The 20,143-nt window shown below is 38.7% G+C and overlaps 1 protein-coding gene across 1 annotated transcript in view; it reads left to right on the top strand.

Annotated features, from left to right (window-relative positions):
- The first annotated feature begins 3,273 nt into the window (after positions 1-3,273).
- The window catches only part of LOC139695179 (gastrin/cholecystokinin type B receptor-like), a 585,619-nt gene continuing 568,749 nt past the window's right edge, over positions 3,274-20,143 (top strand). The window contains exon 1 of the mRNA XM_071593852.1: positions 3,274-3,604. The gene's annotated coding sequence lies outside the window, so the exon portion shown is untranslated. The remainder of the gene's footprint in view (positions 3,605-20,143) is intronic.

Here is a 20,143-nt window from a genome sequence, read left to right as displayed (position 1 = left end):
CACTTCCAACCTTCACTAGTTCTAATATTTAATTGTTATGACTTTTTTTCGATGTTTCCAAAGATTTTCCCTTTTTCACTTCATGGCAGTACTTTCATCTTCCTCTATGGCTCAACTATTTCACCCCTCCTTTGCAAACTTACCATATATTTTTTTCTATTTCCACAAAACACTTTTATAATAATATAAAAAATCGTTAGCTTAAATGCTCTGCCACCCGATACAATCTATAAAAATGAACTTTTTCGTTGATAATGCCCAAATAATTTCGACTGAACCTTGACACTTCCCTGAGAATCTCACTTCAGACTTCAAAAAATGAGTTAACTTAAATAATAAAAACCCATCGGATGAAGATTTTCCATCTCGAAATTTTGAAAATTTAAGTGAGGCACACTTTAAATAGCTCCAAAATATCATTGAACGCGACGCGACTTGTCGCTACCCTCTATCTTTCATCCCACTTCTATCATCTCCTCTCTGCCGACATCCGTCCTGTCAATGTCATCCTTTCGCTGAGAAGGACTCCCGGACTCAATCCAGGGAAAATCTTTCCGTTCCTGCCTCTTCCTACCCGACACCCAATTCGGTTAACAGACTTCAAATCTCTCCTTCCCTCACATCTCACTCCTAGAACACTCCGTAGTGTTAAGTAAATTATATATATATATATATATAGGTATAATAATGGGCTGACACAATATAACACAAATAGAATAGAATAGCAACATTTAAAAGGACACTCACACGGTAAATTGTTTGAGCTTTCGGCCTTGTCCGAGGCCTTCTTTAAGTAAGGCCTCTTCAATGATAAATATTTTGCAGGTAAAGTAATACATCTGGGAGGGAGGAAATATTATTAATAAACCGATTTCTCTTTATGCTCTCAATTATCTACGCTTAGTTTTTCCGGCGTAGTTTACAGGGGAACGTGTCCTCATTTTCATTAGCCAAAAATATTATTATTTGTATAATTTGGTATGGAAAATTAATTAAATATATTCATGCATGATTCATGTCAAAAATATATTGTTTTAATACCTACCTATATATGTGTGTGAAAATCCTACTAGTAATACGTTTTATGATGTAATTCCACTCATTACTGGATATCCGCAGCAGACACTGGGGTCTTTCTTCGACGATCGTTTCCAAATTGTGCGGGAATGCGGCTGTTTTTCTTCAGATAACGACAAACTACCCGGTTTTGAAAACAGAATCAATTGTTTGTTTATCATTATAAATGTACTGAGACGATAAGCAATGCGATATGTCGTGAGTATAAATATGAAAACTGTTTTTTTTTACTGTTTCGATTTTCTAATAAAATGATTGCTTTTGTCCCCACGATTTAATCTCCTGCTCTTTTTTTACCTCATGAGATCCAAATTACTAATAATTCGTTACTCTAGCTTGAGAATTGATGAGTTCGAGATAAGTGTCATATATGCTCTCGTATTTTCCATGAACACATCCTTTATTACAACAAAAACAAATAACCATGGACTACTTGTTTTTTAAACCCTAAATTCTTTACATACCGTTGAAGGTCTATGACTAATCTGTCAATTTACAGTACTTCGGATTTTGTTCTAAATTTGACTAATTTCCCGCTCAATTTGGACCTTTGACAAATTGAGGAGAGCATTGAAGTCATCAGAGTAGCTACGTCATGCACGGAGCGATGGATATGTTTGCAGATTAAATCTTTTGCATATGAATTGGAAGGGTGTCTCTTCAGCAAGGATGATGGCAATGTTTTATTGGTCCTTTTTTACGGTAGTAGAGATCATGCCAGTAAAATTAGAGAGATAAAATGTAGAATGGATAGATTTAAGAATTCATTTTTCCCACGAACGATAAGGGATCAAAATAAATAACTGCTTGCCCGATCGCGCCAGAAGGGAAAGGTATTTTCTTGTGTGTAATCACCCCACGCCATACACCGTAGTATTGGTTTTAAGGGTATTTTATAAAAATATAAATAAATAAATACTGATATTTCAGAGAATTTGACTTAATTTAATGTTATATATAAATAGTTTTTGATTATTTTTATGTCTATTAATTGCTCTCTCATTATTTATATTGCATTATTGTTTGACTAAATAGTTCAATGCTAATGTCCATTGAGTTACCGTTACCATTGAGTAACGGTAATTCAATGGACTGGAATTTTAATTGAGTCACCGTTACACTCTAATAGCACTGATGCGAAAAAGGCGTTCTACTGATAGAACAATGTCCTGGAGTCCTTTCCGGACGCAAACAGCACTAAAAGAGCCTTCTAATATTTAACTAAAATCTATCCAATTACGATCCCCACAAATCCGCTATACCTGTTGGTTCTATAATTTATTAACATGATCTAATATTAAATTCCTCATTTGACATGAATGGCCTCCAATCCAACTAAATTGGACATTGGACACAGACTGCGCAATGCCAGTGCCTCAACTTTAAAAAAGAGACAATCCAAGTACAGATAGAAGAATGGTTACAATAATATACCCATATTTTAATATATTTTTTCTTTTTTACAGGGTGGGACAGCGACTGACACACGCCAACTCGCGGGCCCGAAAATACATTTCGAATGACTCGGGCGTATTTGCGAATCCTATGGACTAATATCAACGAGGTTAGTGCTATCGAGACCGCATCCAAAACACGCATTCCCAGTTGAAAGCTCCAATTTTAGGTATGAGTTTGAATCAAGGACGAATGAGTGACTAACTTCGGTTACAGCATGATTGTTTATATTTAAATTCCAGTTAGGCGTTTTTAGTTCGCCAAACTAATTTGAATTCGAGAGGAAAGTGATCGCTTAAAAACCCAAGACGCGGAAAAAATTTCTGCAAAATCCAGTGTACCACAGGGATTTGTGTAAGTTGTGGATCACTCAAGTGTACATTGACAATACAAACTTTTTAAAATAAGAGAGGTATCGGAGGGGATATCTGTGCTTCGGCGTAAGGCAAGATCCTTCACTTCTTGGCGTGGGGAAAGGTCCCACCCAACTTGAGCAAAAATGGCCCGCATTGCCCTAAACCTTATTTGTCTCTCAATCCTACTTACCATTGGGGAGTCGGGCGAGTGGCCCTTGATGTCGATTGGGCGCGAAGGGTCGGGGTCCGAAGATGGTGGCTTGCCGCAGATCGAGGCCGAAGTGGGCGGGAGAGAGACGGAGGGGGAGGCGACGAGAGAACCGGGAGGGGGGGCGACGATCCCCGAGACCAGCACTGAGGCGCCCGTCGCGGGTGATCCGTCGTCCGCGGATCCCGGGGGCGGGGGAAACGAGACGCCCCTGGAGGAGTACGACTACGACCTGGAGGAATCGCTGAGGACGTTCAACTGGGCCGAGCTTCTGCCGGCCCTGGTCGTATACTCACTCACCTTCGTGTTCGGCGTGACGGGGAACTTCCTCATCATCGTGGCGACGACGTCGTACTGCCGCCGGGGGTGGGGGGGTTCGGCGACTCGCTACACGGGCGCCCCCGCCGCCGCCGCCGGGCGCCTCCAGACGCCCTCGCCCACCAACGTCTTCTTGGCCTCCCTCGCATCTGCAGACCTTCTCCTTATCCTCATCTGCATCCCCGTCAAGGTATGTACAAAGTATTCCTCTTTCATAAACGTTTCAAAACTACCCGACAAGATTATCCAAAATATTCCCTTAAATATCAATAAAGGTAGACTTAATATCATTGGTAACCATATGGAATTGAACTTCAACTTTTCCCAATAAATGTATGTAACAACATAAATTCCAGTTTGAGCAAGAACATAATATTATTTGGCACATTGGTATTTCCATAGGTGCGAGTATTCATAAGAAAAATACCTATTTGGCATGATTTTAAGATTCCCACCACGTTACTTACCTGTAAAGCAATTTTCGAGATATCTAACTAAATTACACAAAATATGGCAATCTGTTAGGCAATGCATTTTGCTTCAAACTATACCGCATCATATCGGTATGTGGGAAAACCTTGATCAAGTAGGGGAAGTTAACTTTTGTGCGTAAAGATTCAAACACGTTTTCTTCCCCCGAGAAATTCGTGACGAAGCAAAGTCAGTCAATATCAGTTTTTTCAATACAATCACAAACTAACCTAATTTTAATATGACTAGTTAAAACACGCCGATAACTCTTGAATTAAATAGTAAAAGATTAAGTATAACCACACCCACAGTGTATGCACGTATTTGGAAACAGAAATACTGAGACACTTGAAAAGTGGAAGCGAAAGAAAATTAAGAATAACAATGGCAGGATTTATAACTGAGGAAAATATTGACTTTTATGTGATTTTGAGTCGCGTACTTCTATGCTAATTTAAGGCACGGTTATTGAGAAAGGGCGATGAAAATGATCAAACGCTTTCAAAAGGAGGTTCGGAGAAATACGAGGGCTGTCCAGAAAGTTACATAGACCTTTCGGCCTAGCGTGGCGGTGGGTTGGGCTAGAACCATCATCTCGGTGTCTAAACGTTTCTACAATCAGTACGCATCCTGCTGTGATAGTGTTACCATACGGTGGTACTTTTACTTAACTCAATGCAAATGTTAAAGCCCACGCTGCAATTGAAAATTCCGCGAGTTATGAAGTTGTGAACTGTGATTAGATTTTTTTCAGAAAAAAATGAGTGATGGATAAAAGAGCGAAGGCGGAGTGAGGCAGTGGTGCTTTAAAAACGACCACAACGCCAATGTTTAGGACGAGCACCACAGTGGCTGACCTTGCCACGTGACAGATGAGTTGACGGTGAATATTAACGAAACAATTAGTTTAAACTGTCAATTTACGATAAATAGATCTCTCGCCAGGCGTCGCTTGCAACTTAACATTTTGACCTTGACGCAGAATTCCATGATGGTGTAAACAAGTGGTCAACATATAAGATGGCAGACTTCTTGAGAGATGAAATGTAAAAGTTAGTTCATCTTTATGATAAATGCGTCCATTTGAATGAAAAATACGTGGAAAATAGCTTAAGAATGCATCTTTCAATGCATATAATTATAATTCATCTTCATCGCTAGGGCAATAATTAATTTCACAACGTAATTTACTTCCTGGGAAGCCCTTACTGACCACTCGCTGGATATTCTATTGCAGCACAAAGTTTCGCAGGAGTTCGTAGTGGGCAAAGTCGAAGAACCAGTGCCTGCACACTACAACAGCAGGATGCGTACTTTTTATTTTATTTATTTACGATGTACCCTGCACGCCACTGCTAGGCTGTGTGGCAGGGGGTGAATACACACCAGGCTAATTTTTACCCGAACATGACCCGAGTTTAGGGACGTTTGGGCACAAATATGGTGGCTCTAACTCTACCCACCACCGCGCTAGGATGAAGCGTAAGTTATTTTCTTGACAGCCCTCGTATGCTGATGTTTTCTCGTGTTCAGCGGAATGAGAAGGCCCTGTGGAGAACGTGAGGAGAAAAGCATGACTGATGCCGTCATGAAGAGTAAGAGAAACATCCGTAGGCGTGTATTGAGAAGAGACTGTTTGCTGAGAAACCTCTTGGAAGGAAGTGTTGAGGAAGTTTTAATATAGTTTGCGGTCATTCTGAAAGGGCATTAATATGCGCTAATAAAGAATAAGGAACTGTGGTCAAGTTGTTTTTCATAAGCTTAGCACAAGAATAATGGTGAGTACCACTTTGCCGAACGCTAATTTGCAAGTTTGGATGGCACTTTTAGGTGCTCAATATTATTTGAGTTAATTAAAGATAGCAACAAAATATAAGAAATGAACATGATAATGATATGTCCAATAATAAAGTCGATGAAAAGACAGAGGATCATTTCCTTAATATTCAAGATCATCGAAATTGTTAGAAGGGTTGATGAGATCACCGCAAGAGTGTTTCAAACAAGAGTTTTGAAGGTCTCATTTATCCATTCCATAACACTGAGGCCGTAATTTTATTTTGAACTCCCTCTATGAGCCAGAGCGAGTTTCAATTGATACCCTATTTAACCTTATCATTAATTTTATTGTTTTGCTCAATTCAGCACTAAATCCTCTTTTGAAAAAACTCAGCAAATATTAATCCACAGGAAATATCAATGCAACGCCTTTTTCGTGCTTTAAACCTCCTCCGTTAAGCTCTCGCGTTTAAGTTTGCTACGCGTTTTCTAAATCACGAATTTTCGAATCTATCCATGCACGTCGAGCGCATCACTGACCTTCAAAGTTAATTAATTCACGCATTATCATCATCGCTCGAACGAGTACATTTACACGTCTTAGTGTCATCCTATGTTCATGTTAGTCAGGCCCTTACTCCACTCTAAATCTCTTACTCTACTGCTAAAAGATCTACTTACTCTAAAAGATGAAGACCAATGTGTGATACGATTCCGCTCAAATTAGATTGATGTGTATTAGTATTACGCTAGAATAAGGAGCATAATCCAATGTATGTATCCCATTTTCACTCGTCATCAAACAAGGAGCAAGTCCCGCTGTCGTTGAATTCCAATCCTAGTCCAATGATGAGGCGTACCGACCAAAGTTTTCCGATCGAAACTTTACAGATGCCCGAAAGTGAGTGGATCTAAATAGGAAGAACTTGGAGTAGGGTATTCCTGTTTTAGCTTGAATGGCATCAACTGGTCTTAGAATTTAACAAGGTGAAAGCTTGTCCCGAATCATTGTTTTTTTCTTTATCATAATTTATAGATTATTTTATTGTTTCGAGATACAAAACTATCACATACGCAGTAATGTTTTGTAGTTTGATTAAACCATTCAATTGCACGGACCTAAATGGCAAGGAAATTGATTTTCAAACAACTAACTTTGATAGTTAAGCTTCATTACTGGTAGTATTTGCTTCAAAAGGACATACTGGATCCAGGTAAACGGTTCGACGAAATATTTATTTGCATAGAATTTCCCGTGAGTCACCACAGCTTTTTTTTTGGAAAATGAGAAATGAAGCAGAAAAAAATAATTTTTATATGTTTATGTGAATTCAGAGAGGATGCCTGATGGACGCCATCAACGCAATCAAAAACATTCGTACCCAATTAATTACCTTGTCTCAATACTCGAAACGTTTCCCATTTGGTGTTCGTTTACCGCTGTTAAGTTTATTTTTATTTCACGCCATATAAATAATTATTCCGTATTTAGATTCCATATTGATCATAGAATTTGCATTTAAAAATATCTCTTTGAAAAACTTTATTCTCAAATATTGTTGGCTTTTCGATAAATTATAGACCTGGACAACTCTCGAATATTGAGGCATTGAATAAGATAACACTTAATGGTTGAATAGGAAAGTCAATTTTCAATGGCTACAATGACGGAAGACTGAATTCTAATGATATGTGAATTTAAAGGTCATTTCAATATTTTTGCATAAATATCTTTAATTTAAATGTGGTAAGTTAATCATTAAATAGATTAAAATGAAAGGTATCCCCTTCCAAGCAAAGGAATAAAGAGAACCACTTCGTAGGATCATTGTCCTGAATGAGTGATGAATATTTACCTGGCGCCTCTGGAGTTTGCCTTGGCTCCCTTCTCCCAATTTAAAACATCCAACTTCTCTGCTCTCCATGTCTTAACATTTTCCCTTTTCCAGCACTCTTGAGAGTTGTTGCCCCTGCTTCCTTTTTCATCTTTTGATTGTCCAGGGGCGCGGCGAAACGATTTGGTTTCGAAACATTTTAGCTCGGAGATAACGAGCGAGGCACTTGGGACGTCTTAGTAGTTGATGGGCCACGTAAGGGTATTCATAAATCAAAGGTTGAACGTAATTATTCAACTTTAAATAAATCTGATGGAAATAAGCACATTTTACACCGTGGACTTTACTACAACCCCTCAGATCTGCTCCGGCAGGTCGAAAGGTAGACAATAATACTTCTATGATTACTTTAAAGGCTGCTCTTGTATATTAAATTAAAGAGTACGTAGTAACACAAAAAATTGTAAATTATTACTGAGCAAAGATGGGCGGATGCCTTCTAATGAGGCTACTCTAGCGTCACCAAATGTATTTGTGGGTCGAAACATTAGTCATAATGGTAGTCGCCTGTAGTCGGCGACACAATCATTTTTATTCCATACAGGTGATAAAGACCTATACACTAAACACATTCTTACACTCCAAAGCTCGGACGTCTTCCAAGCAATAAGAAATGGTAATGGTTTTCCAGGAAAGGTTTTTAATAGCCTTCTCTTCCTTTCAAAAATATTGTGGTCTAAGCAGCCAAACAAACAGGCTTTTTAATCGAATTGAAAAGTGTTTCCTCTTTGAGTACCGATAGAAAAACCATCTGTTTGTAGAGGTGGTTGTTCCAAAAGCTGAGGTAGCGTGAATTACCATCCAATCAATTACTCAGGATATGCGATCAATCAAGTAATAATATTTTCCTTGTCAAGATTTGCCAGGAAGCCTTCAAATCTGGGATTATATCCGTTGAAGGTTATGATTTGGCCAATCATAGAGGATTCATAGGATGCATACATATATTGCAGCATAAAGGAACCAATTACGATTCTTGTATACAATTACGAATAGCTATAAATTTAATGATTTTTATCTTGTTTAAAACCCTAAAAATAAGGATTAATTATCGTAAAAGCAATTTCATAAGTACATGTGTACATTGCAATGATACTTACATTTTTTAATAGAGAAAGGCTAAGAAGATTACATGCAGGCCCAAAATTCGCCCACAAAATACGTTGATATTCTAATTTTGGCATGCTTCAGTAATGTATGACAACGGTAATCCATTGGTCATATTACCATTCAAAGATATATTCGGGAAAGCTGACTTACTTTTGATGAACATTAATGCAAGGAAACAAAGCTTTGCCTGAACGCAAAATATATTTGCAGTGGTATTTCCGATTGAAAAATAGTATAATTTACATTCATAGAGTTATATGAAACCGAGACTTAGGTATACCTTGGGAACAGTATATTTTCAACACTTAAAAATGAGCAAAAGAAGAAAAGCTGATAATGATCATCATCAGAATTTCAGCCATAAGATTGATTCCTTGCAGTCCAATCAGCCATGTCAATTCAGTTTTATTTCCAACGCGATTGGATGGCTTTTCTGTTCTACATTCTTCCCGATTTGTCGCCTGTTCTATTCTAATGGCCCTCGTCGTAAATGTTTCCTTCTTTTTTCCCCACTATTATGTTAACAGCAAATCAATTCATAACTGGAGAAATGTCCAATCCATCTGACTCTCCTTTGCCACAGAGTACTCGAATAATCCTTTCCTCTCCTGCTCTTCTAATTGCACTTCCCCATTCCTAACTTCGTTTGTCCATTTTCAGGATTTTCCTCTACAGTGCCTTGTCGCAAAAGTGTTTCAATCCTACCCTGGTGCACTTTTTCAATGTTTCATGTCTCTAATCCACATAGTGCCATGGTCCGTGCGAACATTTTGACAAACTGTTTCCTTGATTGCAGTCTCAGGCTCTTTGGAAATTTTATCTGCCTATTCTTCATAAAAGCCTTCTAAGCTTGAGATATTCTTCGTTTGAGGTCAGTCATATTTTCCCTCCTCAGATTATACTGCTTCCCAAGCAGATGATGGATTCCAAAGGTTTATGTTTCAATCCTCGATTTGGGATTTTTTCCAGTTTTTTATATTATATATCCGCAGAGTAATTATTCTGCAGCATTCATATATATATATATATATATATATATATATATATATATATATATATATTTATTTATTTATATATTTATATTTATATATATATATATATATATCCACCATCACTACTTATTGGCCGCCCCTCAGGGGTCAGACGCCCTTGCAGCCGCCTCACTGAGGAACAGACGTTGCGTGGACTACCTTTCGTCTGACTCGTAACCTTCGACCTATCTGGCATGGGTGACCCTACCAGGAGCAATTATTATTACTCCCGCCAGCACAGCTCTTGGGGTCATGGGAACGTACAAGCCCTTCCACCACGTCAAGGTTGTAGTCCGGGGATAGTCCATTGAAGTAGAGAAGCTAAATATGACTCTTTATCGCACTACAAATAAAATATCATCCTCCAGAAACAATTTACAAAATGAAAGCTACTTGAGTGATCTGTCGTTTCTTACTGTATTTAATGCTTAGCGCAGAAGCAGAAAAAATGTTTGATTACACTAATATTCATGTTTTCTCTTGTTATATCAGAGATTTTTTTCAAAGCGATAGTCAATAACCACGGTTAGGCGTACTATAAAGAACTGGATTCAGAACTTGGACATAATTGGGCGTCATATTTGTAAACTTCACAGCATCTTTGTCATACTGGTTCGTGAAAAATTAAGCCTTATAGTTATTTCTAAGAATGCTATATAGAGATCATCCTACATAATTAATAACGCCTTAACTATTAACGAATATAATCCTTTTAAAGTGAATATTAAAATTTGTCTGAGAAATTTTCAGTTGAAAAAATACATGCGCACAATTAGTAATCGCAACTGTTTAATATTGAGTGGTTTGCAAAGATTTTATGTTCTTATCACCAAATATGATATTTTTTAGCTTGCAGTATTTCTTCAAATATTGAATACCCCTCCAAAATATGGAATTTCCCCAAAAATTGTCAAATACTGCGGTAGATTTTGTTTGTATTTTAAGTATGCTTCATCCAGTTGCCTCACAAATGAATGTCTCTCACTTTTATTACAAAGATCCTCATAATGTCCACTCACCAGTCTTCTTTCCGCATTTCTTACCCCTTCCTGTTGCTTCCTCACCCGTGGTAACACAATCTAGAAATATAGACACAATTAGCCATCCTTGTAGTTTCATAGTCAGCGTCAGTGCTATACTATCATCCAGGAAATCACCCTCTTCTTTGCTCTCTAGAGGGAGGGACAAATTGAATAAGCTGCTTGTGGGCCACGTCCTCCATCAAAATAAAGCTACGGATAGTGTTGTTTTTATGTCAACGTTTTATGATCATTCCAGTGAATATTGATTGAAAATAAGGTATAGAAAACAATAGCTTTTGATGTTATTTTCGAATTTTGACTGATTAGAGCTGAAAATGAAATGAATTGTCAATCAAAGCGTTGGTCAAATGCTCAAAGTCGTTTTACAGAATGAAATGCGTCCCAACATCAAACCAACGTTTACGTGGATGATTAGTGGTGACACATTCATTGAATTATTTTTATTTCTACGTGCTCTTTGCGTCACCATTTCATCCCTGTCGTTGGTATACATGTTGGTCAACAGAATTTCCTTTCCGAATTGGAAATTTTGCATTTCCGTATTGCAACTACCACAAACTCTTCCTAAATATTTTGATTTATCCTTAATGCCGTGATGTCCCCTTGTCCATTAGGGGAGTAATTTACGAATGAAAATGTTGCTATTTCTTCTGAAAATCTCATTTCATCAATGGATAATAATCCATAAATTCTCATCAAAGAATGGTCACATACGAATGACAAGCTTGGCGAGCAAAACTTTATGCCTTTTCTGATTATCATTGCAAGGTCGGCGGCATTATTATTCATAATTTAGGCTTTTGACTATCGACCTTTACCTCAAAAAATATATATGAGGAATTGCATGGACACAAATACAAGGAAAAGGGATAGGAACACATTTGAAAGACAAATGCAGGAATGGCGGGGAAGATGGAATCGGGAAGACCACAAGCGAAAAAGGTTTCCTTGACCTTGACTTGAAGCACGGATATGTCGACTTTACTTGAGCTGTCGAGGGAATTACACTGAAATCAAAGAGGGGTTTATCCGAGGAATCGGGACACTCGGTCATTGTCGAATCCAACGAAAGCGCCACCATCCTCGCATCATTTCCCTGGCATGTTTGCCAGCGCATTGTTGGTTTGTCTACATACAACCCGCAACATTCGTTAGCTCATTTTAAATCGCTCAAGTATAAAAACCTGAAACAATTGAATTTTAACGGAAAATATGCTAGATCCTGCCTAAAACTTGAAAAATATTTATTTCGACCCGCTCAATATCTGAAGGTTGAGGATATTGAACGACTGCAGTAGAAGGGTTTAAGTGGTCGAATCGGCGAGCCGAGGAGTTTGACAGGACTACTTTTGAAATTTTAGAAAGAGTGTCGGATTCTGACCCTTATGCGTATAAATTTAAGTCTATTTATTTATATAGTTAAGCTATTAAGGACCCTCTTTCAACATGGCTATCTAAGGGCTTACAAAAGCTGTCTTGTACTCATGAGACACATTTTTCCTGAAATCTCTCGTATAAGTACGATGTCTCGGCTAAATTTCTCTTTTTCGCATGTTGTGCAATACCATCGGCTTTGTTTGGAAACAAATATATGCGTTTAAATATGCCTTTAACCTCGCGGACTTGGGCACTACTCTGTCGAAGTTCACTTAGAAAATTAAAAGTAAATATTGAATGTATCACACGCTTTTGACTTTGAATGGACTGGGATATTTAGCAGAGATGAGGACTATAATCTATTGCGTTTCAGTCGATAACACGAAATTGGGTCATTTAATTTCACCAAACATAATTTAATGGGTTAAAGGTGCAATATTTCCTTCAAATGACACGACAGTTGCTTCTCTGTTGGCTTTGATTATCCATAAAATTGGGGGGACGCGCGCTGGGTTGAATCACTCCCAGCCACACACCCAAGCGAACGCTCGCATAATAACATCTGGACGTAGATATGAAGTAACCTATTCATTTCCATCGCTAAAGCGCTAAAATTACGTCTCGGTCTCTGGAAGTGGGCGTTCATTTCATTTCCCACGACATTCAATTCCGGAGAGAATTGGAATTGCCACCTTTCCTTTCCCAAAATGGAGATATGGGCAAATGAGCAAAATGGGCATTTTGGACTATATTGGGTCTGGGTCATCGTTCAAACGAAATGGGAGGCGCAGAACCAATCGAACGAAGGGAAAGACATTCGAAGTAATTCGCGCGAAGGTCCTGAATCGTTTTAATGCATCAATGGAGAGGAAATGGTAAAAATGACTTCCACTCGCTAGTCAAATGGCGATGCACAATTTCTTTTAGATAATCCATAGGTTCTACTTCATTTCCACGGGGAAACTAGGAAATCGGTGACCTACTTGGTATTGTGGAACATATTCCGAGCACTCAAATATTAATTTTCATGTGATGAAAATATAATTTCAGGATGCTAAAAAGCATTGGATTTTTAAGATTCTGTTTTTATTGCAACTTCAACATGTTCCCTTAAAAGCCTTCAAGTCATGATGAAAAGTAACGGCGAGGAAATGCTCAAAGCTTTTTTGGCAATTCACTAGCACCTCTTGGCAACATTCAATAATCAAGAGTGATCAAGAATTCTTTGTATACATAATTGTCCATGCTAAATTATAAGGCAGTGCCTACGTTTTTTATAACTGTAGTCAGTCTATTATTTCATTTATTGTCCTACTTCGCAATAATAGTCTGTGCAGATACTACGCACAGAGATATAATTCACTATCAGCAGTTATGAATACTTTGTCTGCGTTTACAAGGTTTTTGTCGTTATTAACAAATTGTTGAAAGTAAAAAAGGATATAATAAAAGAAAAACATTGAAACTGAAAAAAAAAGTTTAATTGTTCACCAGATAATTTCATGTACATAAATATTAAAATTTAAATAATATATATATATATATATTATTAGGTAATCTACCAGTTAAGGTAGGTTTTTGGATAGACAAAGCTACTAAATAAAACATTTTGTGACTCCTAACAAAACACAAAATCCAGCACCCTACTCTATATCAGGTCCCTCTTCATCTCTGAGTACTCACTTCCTCCCTTCATCCCGTCCAGCATCCCTATCCTATTCCTTCCCTTTCCTCGTTTGTCTAACATTCTCCCCTCAATTACAGTCTTTAACATCCCACTGCCGGCCAATACCCCCTTCATCCACTTTTCCTGCCTCCTAAGGATTTCTCCCAACAAACCCCTCTCTTCGCCCACCATACCAAGTACTTCCTCATTTGTTTTCTTCTCTGTCCATTTCACCTTCTCCATTCTTCTCCACACCCACATTTCAAAAGCCTCCAGTCTACGTCTATCCTCCTGCTTCAATGACCACGTTTCCGCGCCGTACATAGCTACGCTTCATATCAAAGTTTTTACGAGTCTTTTCCTAACATCCTTACTCAACGTCCCTCTAGTCAACTCCCTCCTCCTTGTGAAAGCCTCTTTGCCTAGCGCAATTCTTCTCCTTTTGTCCCTACTACATTGACCGTGTTGGTCCAAACACTTCCCAAATACGTAAACTGTTTTACCTGCCCTAGTTTTTGCCCTCCTATTTTAATGTTTAGGTTAGCCCTTTTCTTTCTAGAAAATCGCATTACTTTTGTTTTATCAACATTGATTCTCATCCCATACATGTCGCACTGAATTTCCAAAAACTGATTTTCCGAATTCCCCACCCACTTTCAATCCTACCTCCAGTTCTTTCCATGCCTCTTTAATCATTTCCACTGCATGCAGGTTGAACAGCAACGGTGATAATGGGCAACCCTGCCTTACACCTCTTCCTAACACTGACCAACCGGACTCCCCGTTCCTCACTCGCACCTGAGCAGTCTGAAACATGTACAGGTTGCGGATTAGCCTCCTTTCCCTCCAATCTATATATATATATATATATATATATATATATATATATATATATATATATATGGGCTGACACAATTTAACACAAATAGAAAAGAATAGACACATTTAAAAGAACACTCACACGGTAAACTGTTCGAGCTTTCGGCCCTCTCAACGAGCTCTCGGCCCGAAAACTCGAACAATTTACCGTGTGAGTGTTCTTTTAAATGTGTCTATTCTTTTCTATTTGTGTTATATTGTGTCAGCCCATTATTGTGCCGCTCGTGTGAGTTTTTCCGTACAATCGTGTATATATATATATATATATATATATATATATATATATATATATATATATATATATATATATATATATATACGGAGATGTAAAAGGATTCAATGCTTTTAAATTAGAATATGTCTCCTCTCCCCTAAGCAATTTCTTGTCTTCTGATATGTCCTTTATAAATATGCTAGAAGTGACATTTCTCATGGACACCTCTCATTACGAAGCCGTCATCACGACAGAGTCGGTACTAAGGTTGTCGAAAACATATCCGAATATCTTACCAATAATTCGTATGCAAATGAACTCGAATATTACTTCTAGCCTTCACCTCTTTCAAGGAATAAAGAAATCATGATAGGGTTGCAACATGAGTTACTGGAGGGAATTATATCGGCAAGCTGATTTAAATTCGGCTGCGAGTATGCGTGGCTTAATATCCCCTCTCTCCCTAGCTATTTTAACTAAAAAAAGTGTGTGGGTCCGGTGAGAGAAAACGGACACCTAGAACACCTGATTGCCTGAGCGATGATTCATTGACATACTATACTCAATATTGCACAAGCTACCGCACGGGCGGATAGCGAGGGATGTTAGGGCACTAGTCATGTACTCATAAATATAAGACATGGTTACATAGTCCATGTTTTCCTATTTATAAACCTTTGTATGTCCATCAGTGCTTCCTGCGATTTTTCCATTACTTCCTCTCGGCTGCTAAAACGCGTTCCCCGTAATGGTTTTTTAACTCGATTGAACAGAAAGAAGTCACAGGGAGCCAAATCAGGTGAATTCGGTGGCTGTTGGATGGTATTTGTTGCATTTTTCGTCAAAAAATTACGAATAATGATAGCACTGTGCGACGGTGCGTTATCATGGTGCAAAATCCACGAGTTTTCTGCCCACATTTCTGGTCTCTTTCGGCGAATTGCTTCACGCAAACGTCTCATAACGCCCAAATAATACTCTTTGTTTACTGTCTGGCCTTCTGGCAAAAATTCATGATGCACTCTACCGTTGTAATCCATGAAAACCGTCAGCATTGCCTTCTTTTTTGACTGAAAACGACGTGGTTTTTTTGGTCTCGGCTCATTTGGTGAACGCCATTCACTTGCCTGATGTCTGGATTGCGTGTCGTACTCATAAACCCACGTCTCGTCTCCAGTAATGATCCTTTTGATGAATGTGGGATCGGATTCAGCCTCGCAAATCATGTCTTTTGCGACGTCAACACGGTCTCTTTTTTGCATGAAATTGAGGTCTTTTGGCACCAACTTTGCTGCTACACGACGGAAACCCAAATCATTAACCACAATGTCTTAGGCGGATCCATAGGCAATGTTCAAGTCCTCCGCTATTTCTCTGATGGTTAATTTGCGGTTATTGACCAACATTTCTTTTACTTTATCAATTTTTTCACCGACTTTCGATGTCGATGGTCTGCCACTGCGTTCATCATCTTCGATTGACTCACGACCACTTCTGAACCGCTCGTGCCACTGGTAAACGACCGTTTTTTTTAGAGAATCTTTGCCGAAACACTTTTCCAACATTTCCAACGTCCGTGCGCCACTAAATCCGTTTTTTACGCAAAATTTAATACAAGTTCGTTGTTGCAAATTTAAATCCATTTCTGAAATTGTAAAAAATCGCCAACACACACAGAGATAGATGTACTCTTGGCTACGTAACTTTTGCAAATGTCAAGTTATGACACTAAGATTTAAAGGGAATATCAACAACAGATGTACCAATTTAAGAAAAAAAACAGAACTCAAATCGGAACGATGGGAGCGCCACACGGTGGTTATTCGTGGAACTTTTTGATCAAGGTAGTATTTTGATTTTTCGCCTAGTTGTGGAGTACGTTAAATAGGAAAATTTACACTGACAGTAAAATGTGTTAGATGTGTCTGCTTACATTGCTTAATTACCACCCATGTGACGATGGACTGAGGAATGGGACGCGAGAGACAACGACCGAGAACCAACCCCCGCATCGCTTCCTTGTTTTTTTTCTGACCGGTTCGACTCGCCGATGCGATGCTCCACTCTTTTCTAGAATGCAAATCGTTTGAACAGAGTAAACAGCACTTAATGGCAGTGCATGGGTTGCAGATGGTAGGGCGCCAGAGAGATTGGAACAAGCATGAGCGAAGGCACTAGCACTGTTTTATACGTCGACCAACAATGCGCGCAAAACGAAAAAAGAAGTACCGCCGGCAACCGGTTGTTAGAGTAAGATAGACATTTCTTTCAAATGCGTACTCTTTTGGTATATGTTTAATTGGAAGGGGATGACCCAGGGGTAGGCTTAACATAAAATAGCAGTCTTCGAAATTATCTAGCGACAGGGTCAACACATCCTTTAAACTGAAGAGGCCTGTCTATAGTTGCTATGTACAGGCCTGTAGCTGTGCATACAGTTTCTAGTTCGATCGTGAGGCTCCTCGATAATCAGCAGCTATTAATGAAATATCAGCACGGATTCTGAAAGGATGGATTCTGGGAAGCGCAACTTGCGCTTATCGTTCATCATATCCTTATTAAGAGAGAGAGAGAGAGCAATGTTCCAGGGGACGCGATTTTTCTAGATTTTAAGAAAGCATTTGGTAAAATATCTCATAGCAAACTATTCGCGAAGCGAGAAGCATATGGCATAGGTAAAAATATCCGGGGTTGGATTAAAGACATTGTGAATGGTCGGTTACAAAGAGCAGTCATGGATAGAGTTAGCTCAAACGCAGTAAACGGTACTTGAGGTGTTCCCCAGGGAAGTGCCATCGGTCCTCTTTTATTCCTACTTTGCGTAAACGGCATTGACTCAGTAATCACAAGTAAGGTACTCGTGCATTTCTTTGCCGATGATCCAGCGGTTTGCCGTGATTATGAGAACACCGTGGCTTTGTCAGGTGACTTTAATGCTATTCAACGCTGGTGCGACACTTAACAATTAGAATTAAACTTAAAAAAGTGCGTAGTCATAAATGTTTGGAAATAGAGCTACGAATGAATGTCTACTGCATTAGGAACACCGAAATGGAATGTGTGGACTTAATTAAATACCTGGACGCTACCCTCACTCACGATCTCTCCTGGGCGGAACACACACGGGGAATATATGGGCAAGATAACAAAAAATTATGATTTATTAGAAGAGTACTGTGTAAATGGGATGAAACGGTTAAGGAGAAATATTACTCGTCGCTGGTTAGGCCTCATTTGTAGTATGCTGCATGTATATGGGATTGATTGGCAAATTGAATCGCGTGCAACGTAGAGGAGATAGATTTGTAAACCGTTGTTATGATAAACTTAGTAGCGCATCCAAAATATTAGAGCAGCTAGGCTGGGGAATCATTCACGGAGGGAAGGTTAAATTACAGATTAAATGTTTTCCATACAGATTCTTCGTCGCTTAATTAACCTTAACTTCTTCACTTATATTAAACTATTTAAAACTTATGCAACGCCCATTTTTCAAATAATAGTTTGCATGAATGTCTTCTTCTAGCAAGCGACTTTAATATCATAACTGACCCCATCTTAGATAGATGATTAATAATAATCGTACATTCGCCACTGCTCTTTTGGTGCTAACAATTAATGGTGAAATTTCTTACAAGAGACGTCAGCTTAATTCTGGAATTGAAGGGCATATTTTCATACGAGTGCCTCTTAGAGATTTGATATTACAAAGTGGAATACTCGTGCATGGATACATGGATCGAAAATGTATTTTATTTCAAGTGAGCTTTGCAGAGAAACAGAAAATTACACATATTTTCCAATTATCAAACCATATCACACCAGTTAGAAGGACGGACAGCATCATTATTACTTTCACTTTCAAAAGTTTTTATCCGAAGAATAATAACTTATCATTTGTGAAAAAACCACTTCTGTGAAAAATATATAATTCTAAAAGCCATTATCCACATAGGAATCATTTAACATGGAGAGGGAATTAATACAATAAGGGCGATGTAAAACAACTGACGACATGACTTTAGATGTTAGTAAATGTGTAGCAGATGAGAAGAGGGGAGGAATAATTACTGCGCTTTGTTTTGGAAAAAATATCACCAAAGACATGGCTAAAAATGAATTCTCTTGTTCCTGCGACGCACTCGAAACCCCAGTTTGCGTGCCAGTGCTGAAATTAGACGAAAGGATGTGATCCCACTGCTCAAACTCGTTGCATTAATACCTTTGCGTTCAGCTGATCTTCATCTTGAAGAGAAGCGAGCAATAGACACGGGGATATGGGCAGTAAAAACAATGAGTCGCCTTCCAGGAACGGTTACGGAACGGTTACAGTCCCCTGAATGAAAGGGACTTTGATGAAGCACTTTGGGCACTAAGCAGATATAAAACTGGGCCCATTTTACTCCGAGGGAAAGTCACGAGAAATGTTATACAAAGCATCATCAACACTCCCGCCACGTTGCCTCGCGGTGGCTTGCGAATGAAAATCAATCCTCTTTCAATCCGACACAAAACACTTAACACCACAATGAATCATTCTCCACGCCCGTATGCTTTTTTCCTCTTTTTAATCCGTCGCCTATCATCATCTCCCTTTAGATAAGACATATGGCAAATTTTATTTTTGTCCATCAGTTTACTTTTGTTGTTATAACATTCTATGTCCAAGGGAGGTCGTCTTTTTTCGCGAAAATCTCAGATCCAAAGGGTGAAATAAGAGAAAAATCGGTGACTCCTTATATGTGCACGAAGTTTCCACTCACTTTGACGATACCGGTTCGCCAAACTCCCGGATAATGTTTTCGCCCGTCGACCAAATTATTCCTTTGAGTCAAAACTCCCCACCAAAAGGCCGTCAGCTTAGTGCCACCATTTTATTGTGGTGGGAACTTCACTCCTTTGATAACACAGAATGTCAACGCCTTTGTAATGGACGTTTAATTTTCAAACAATTTGGTTTGAGTTGAATCGCGTTCGCTTCTACCGTATTTGTGCCATGGGAAATGAAATGTCCCTCCTGTCACAGCCAATGGGATTCGATGCAAGGAATGAGGGAATGCTTTTCACTATAAAGGTACGGAAAGAAATGCATCCATAGATGACCTCATTCGGGTAGTGATTAACTAAGTGATTTTTCAGATGATCGTTACAATTCCCCGAATTCAATCAATCAATCAGATCTCAAAATAAGACGAAATGAATTAAGAATGCTTTCGAATGGCAAAGAAGAGAATTAAGAGTAATCATGAGGACGACGACTTTAA

The sequence above is a fragment of the Hetaerina americana genome, unplaced genomic scaffold, assembly GCF_022747635.1.
Source record: "Hetaerina americana unplaced genomic scaffold, ioHetAmer1.1.p SCAF_6, whole genome shotgun sequence".
In the NCBI taxonomy this organism is placed as follows: Eukaryota; Metazoa; Arthropoda; class Insecta; order Odonata; family Calopterygidae; genus Hetaerina; species Hetaerina americana.
The sequence above is the reverse complement of the archived record's forward strand: the minus strand, read 5'-3'. Positions and strand labels throughout refer to the sequence as shown.